Raw genomic sequence first — 6,630 nt, forward strand, 5'->3', positions numbered from 1 at the left:
TTGATATTTAAAATGTATTCTTGGAAAGTAGTTAAATACGAAGACCCTTTTTTGAGCATTTGTTGATTACAAAATATTTAAATTTTATAACGGGTCTAATTTGATTGACTCTAACTATATTCATTAATTCTGTTCAACAAAACTATATCTTAGCAAACGTTATGCCTTGTTGGCGAACAGTTTTCATAAATTGACTCAAAATGTTCGCATGTCATGCCGAATATTCGGTCGCCGAATATTCCGTGCTTCGGCCGAGAGAGGGGCCGAATATTCGGTATTCGGTCAAAACAAAACCACTATACGGTCTCTAGTTTCAACTATCTCTTCGCTCAATACGCCATTTTTACACTAAAACAAACGAAGGTCGGTCTCCGACCGCTTGCCTCAGTGTTGCGACAGTGACCCAGTAAGCCAAGTACGCTGGTACACGCTAATAAGAACCTTATATCGAAGAGATAAGGAGTTTTGCAAGTGCAGAATAATTTGCAAAGATTATTAAATAAATAAACATGGAGTGTTCTACCAATTATCATAGTTATCAGTCTAGCATGCGATAGTTTTGACATCTGCAAAATATGCCTCGTAATTTCTAAGAACAAGCTATTTTTAAAGGTATTTTAGGAATTATTTTCTTTTTCCGTACCCAAAGGGTAAAAAACGGGACCCTATTAGTAAGACTTCGCTGTCCGTCCGTCCGTCCGTCCGTCCGTCTGTCACCAGGCTGTATCTTATGAACCGTGATAGCTAGACAGTTGAAATTTTCACAGATGATGTATTTCTGTTGCCGCTATAACAACAAATACTAAAAACGGAATAAAATAAAGATTTCAGTGGGGCTCCCATACAACAAACATGATTTTTGACCGAAGTTAAGCAACGTCGGGCGGGGTCAGTACTTGGATGGGTGACCGTTTTTTTGCTTGTTTTGCTCTATTTTTTGTTGATGGTGCGGAACCCTCCGTGCGCGAGGCCGACTCGCACTTGGCCGGTTTTTTTATTAGTTATTTTTCTTAAGATATTTATTATAATTATATGTATAGTACTATACTACACTATAGTATAGTGCTATAGTAATTAATGTACTATAGTGTTGGTTAAGACTCCTTTAAGTTCTGTAAGACTCGGCTCAGTTTTTCAGACTCCTAAAGTTTGAGTCTTGGACCTTGGTACAAAAGATATCAACGGGTTTCAGGAATTTTAAGTATTTGTTCCCATATAATTAATAATATCTGGGAGACCGAGCTTTGCTCGGTAAACTTATAAAAACCCGAAAATGCGCGTTTTACCAGAGATAAGACCTAGCTAGATCGATTTTTCGCCTCCGAAAACCCCCATACTTATAGTAAATCTCTTCAAAATCCTTAGAGCCGTTTTCGAGATCCCCGAAATATATATTATTATATCAATAAATAAACAAGAATTGCTCGTTTAAAGGTATAAGACTTAGGTAGGTAGGGTACTTAAAAATATTAATATCCTAATTTCATTACAATAGATGAAACTGGCTTAAACAGTGACAGTCATATTTTAAGAATATAGGTGTTTCTGTTAAATCGTTTCTAATCGAACTGATAGTCGTGATACGTTATTTTTATTCTGTGCCCAGAAATACCATAAGGGTTTTATAAGTTAATTAACCAAAATGTGTAGTAGGGTCTCATGGTCTCGTGCGACCTTAACATTCTCCGTGCTACCTCTACGTGTTGCAAGTGTTGTAACTTACGCGCAAAGTCAAGGTTGACGAAAAACTGTTTTTTTTGCGAGTTGTTTCCCGCGCGTTTTTAACATAATATATGATTATTGAGGGTTATTGAATGAATGGCAAAACATTGTCATACTTTGATGAAACAATCATTAGGTAAGTGAGCTTTTTTACGAAAATTACATTGAATGAATGAATGAAATGAATGAACTACGAGTATTTTACTCCAATATTAACGATACCAGCCAAAATCAAGTAGCCGATTTATTATGAAGATGTTGTTTACCTGGGTCATAAAATTGTTTCGTTGTTATCTCATTCATTAAAAACAGCATTGTAGTTTTGTTTAGGCTCTACGGAACCCACAACACAAACATACCTACATACACTGCTTAAATCATAACACTTAACATTTCCTATTATCTTTGCTATAATTAAAAATAAATGACTGTAGTTACTGTACGTTCTCCGGTTATGATTGCTACCTCCACGTGTTGTAACCGCCGTGCGTGCGCAAAGTCAAGGTCATCAACGTGAAATAAGAAGCGTAGTAATGTTAACAAATTTTCTGACGAATAAAAAATAAATTAAACAAGTTTCAACTTTTTGTCATCAGCTTTTTAGGTTTTTCATTAGGTTCCAATTTTTGGCAACCGTATTGCGATCTAAAAAGGCGCTACTTTTTTCAAAAACTCCGTTCTCTCAGCCTACTGCAACTTAAATCAATCCGTATGTCAACGTCGTCTGTTGCCTTAATTATTAGAGTCTGTGCGGAAAGAGAAGAGTCCTGGATTATATTTAATCTGTGGTTGTGGAATGTATATATATGTCAATGGGCCTAGTACCATTGACATATATCTCAGGACGGGTCTTACGGGCACAAAAATGGTACTCGTTCAGTGGTGTGGATGGATGGTATTCTTTCGACACCCCCTTTTAGAAGAGTGTGAGTGGCCTCTCCCGCTTTCCAGCGGCGGAGGCTGTGTCGGGTCGCGCCCCACACGGTCGTTCGCGCGTCTTTTTGGGAACGGCTGTGAGTCTGGTGTTCAGCGGTGTCACTCACGAATTCGAGCCAATCGTGCAGTCTAACGCAAAGAACTAGTGCGACAAATCGCGCGCGTGATGCGAACTCATCAACCAATCGCGTTGTAGCGGTGTCACACCGCTGTACTGGCCCCATTCATGCCCCATTCTTATAGCCGACATATATACGTCAATGGCTGGGCCCCTTACATTCCGCGACTCTTCTCTTTCCGCACAGACTACCAACAGAAACGTATTTCAACACATGCCTTAAAATTATTGCGTTGCAAATATGTAGAGGCTAGAAATCTAGTGTCACTAATGTTATTGTCCTAAATGCCTATTGGTTGTTTCTTCATCACGTTGTAGCCTTGTGTTCTATGGAAATGTCAAAGTTAGTTGCAGAAAGATATCCAGTATTAGATAAAAATATCTGGGAGACCGAGCTTAGCTCGGAAAATATATAAAAACTCAAAAATGCGCGTTTTCCTAGAGCTAAAACCTGGCTAGATCGGTTTTTCGCCCCCGAAAACCCCCATTATACATACTTATAAATAAATAAATATACAAGAACTGCCGTTTAAGGGTATTAGATAAGATATACTAAGAGCAATTTTAACACATTTTATTGTGTATTAACATTGACATGACGTAATATCCGGGCGACCGAGCTTTGCTCGGAAAACGTATAAAAACTCAAAAATGCGCGTTTTCCCAGGGATAAGACCTAGCTAGATCGATTTTTTGCCCCCAAAATCCCTATATGTATAGCAAATTTCATCGAAATCGTTAGAGCCGTTTCCGAGATCCCCGAAATATATGTATAAATAAATAAATAAATAAGTAAATAAATATACAAGAATTGCTCGTTTAAAGGTATAAGATATGTTATATCTAATGGACCTTACTTTGTAAATGAGATGAAATAGAACTAATATGAAAATCTACAAATATCAAATTATGTCCATATCAAATTTTATCTAAATCGGTTTAGCGGTATACACGTGAAGAGGAACAGACAGACAGGCAGAGTTATTTCTGCATTTATAATATTTGTAGGATAATGGGTCACTCACGTATTTTAGGTCGCATTTTGCTCGACATGTGATCCATTACGAAGATCTTCGACAGGTGCACCCTGTATCAAAAGGCCAACGGAGACTGCGCGCTAACCCTCATAGAGTCAAACCAAGCTTACTCTGCATGTGTTGCTTAGCTCAGTGGCGCCCTCAATAAATTTCTACAACTTCTTATCACACTGTACCTACTTAATACTCTCTTTCAGTAACACCATCACAATTTTAATTTTTTGTAATGTATTTGACAATTGTCTTTACTGGATTATTCGTTTCTCCTTGCATCATCTTTTAGTGTTTCTGTTTGGCCCTATGGCGGACTAGTAGAGAATGCCTTTTGACATTAAGTCCGCCATTTATACATAACTGTATCGCCGTGTGCCTGCTATACGGCCACAAGTCAAAATTTTTAATTTTCTGGATTATTGCAGATTCGTATTCAAAATTGTTCAATTTACGACCTTATTTCGAGAGCCATAGCAAAAAAGGTCTTTAAGAGCCTTTTTCTCACAAGTGGCCTTATGGATTTAACCATAAATTGTCAGACGATTCCCTGCAATACAGCCACTTGCCAGTCTGCCGTCTGGCGTTCGCACGTGAACTGATGGCCCTTTTGAGTTGTGGCTATATAGCACACGTTTTAAATGAAGCTTTTGAGTTGCGTCCTAGAAAATAATAATTAGTTGAATATGATCTGTGGTTGAGTGATAATTACGATGAATCACTTTAAATATAAAAGAAACAAACGGCAATTGGTTGTGTCACAGCAGTAAGTATTACACTTATTATTACAAAATTACCAGCTCGCCACCGAAACTACCACAACGCAACAAAATGATTAAGCAAATCTCAACTTTGTTTTCTTACAAGTGCGGATCAATATGGCTCATCAGTGAGGGTCATGAGCCTAATACATATTTTTTCCCGTCTGAAGAAAGATAAGTATTGAGCATGTTTTCGAAGAGTGTGTATGTATTTAACTAACATTTTATTGTATATAATATTATGTGTGTCTAATTGTATAGCACGCTTTACTGCCAATAATATGCAACGGATTTTATTGTGTGAGGTAAATTACTAACTGTGTTCGGGATGGTTGTATTCGGGATGGTGTCATAATATTGGAATTTTGTTAAATATTATAATAACTGCTTTTATTTTGGGGACTTTGGCGCCAAAAATTAAATCACGTGGAAAGTCGTTACTTTGATATATTTACATTAACTTATTTGATAATGGTAAAGGCATTTTCGTGGTAATGACTGTGTTTAATATTTTTATCGGTGTGTGTCCTAGCTATTCAATTTATTTCCATTAAAATGCTTTTATGAAGAATGATAGAAACTAGATATAGCTATGTTTTATATGCTTGCTTGTTTTAGATCTAAAATTTCGAGGACTACGAGTAGATCTGCTAACACACGTAATGTCACCTCGGACAGTCTCTCTCGTGTGACACCTTTGTCAAACGCGAAGGATTCACCAGAAAACAGAATTACCTATGATGTTTAGTGTCCAGTAGTTACGTGTTATTGATGTGTATTGTGTAAGTACTAAATATTGGCCTTTTAAAGGAAAATAAACAGCAATTTACTACCTTTGTATTTTGTAAGTCTACTTAAAGAAGACTGATTATTACATACGTTGATTCTACTAAAGTAACGAAAACAAAATATTTTGTATATCAACGCTTTTTTTATTAGTGCTAAGTTGAAATACATTGTGATATTCGTTATTTCTTGTACTGATTACTTATAAGAAGTTACCTACTTGTAAGAATTAACTTACTCAATACATTATAATAAATAAGTTGCCTGCAATGTTCTTAAAGATGTTGATTTCACAAATTAGCAGTATTGTGTTTTGATTTCTTATTTTATAATATAGTAGGTATTCTAAATACTTTTTATTATTATGAATGTTTTAAAAAAGAAGTTTCAAAGTTTTATTTGTTCAAATTTTATAAAGAACCTTTTAAACAATTAATATTATTTGGTAATGACATGGTATAATGTTGCTGATTATAAGCTAGTTACACATATTATCGCGTACAGTGATCTTGTTCCTACCAAAGTTGATAAAATAAAGGGATTTTAACTATTTTGGTGTTTTTTTTTAATATTTGCATGGTAACCTTTATCCAATAATTTTGTGTTTAAATTTGGCCGCATCTCAAAATCTTTAAAAAACGTTTCTGCAATACGGCCACAACTCTAAATACCTGTCTTTCGGGCCTTGTGTCTTAAAAAATATACATTTCTTTTAAAAAGTGGCATGGTCATAAGGAGGGTTATATCATTCCGAGTAAAAAAAGCTAAATTTTAAATTCATAGACCTAAAACTAAAGGAGTAAGATCCTATTAAACACCCTGAACTATACTCTCACAACTTTGAGACGCGATTTCTCGAAAAAACGGTTTATTGAGATGTGGCAGTGTAGCAGGCACACGGCGGTATATCTTTGTGCAATAAACTTTAAATAAATTCAGTTTTTTCTCCATTTCACCAACATTTCGCCGCACTAAGGGCTTGCACGCTAGCCGAGTCTGTCGCAAGACTAGCGCAAGCCGGGCGGCCTTGCAGAAACGACCAGAACTTTATGAAATGCGTTTGCGCATATGCGAGATGCATTATTTTATCAATGAAACTGATATAGCGAATTATAGTGAGAACGTAAAATTCTTACTGTGAAAAACTTGAAAGAAAGAAAGAAAATAATTTTTTATCATCTAAAAAACATTGGACAATTCTTTAAAATACACACATATATACAACACAAACTAGATGCTAAAAAGGATCCCCACTCAGCATAATGCCACGGCAAGCCAT

The sequence above is a fragment of the Cydia amplana genome, chromosome 27 (assembly GCF_948474715.1).
Source record: "Cydia amplana chromosome 27, ilCydAmpl1.1, whole genome shotgun sequence".
Lineage (NCBI taxonomy): Eukaryota > Metazoa > Arthropoda > Insecta > Lepidoptera > Tortricidae > Cydia > Cydia amplana.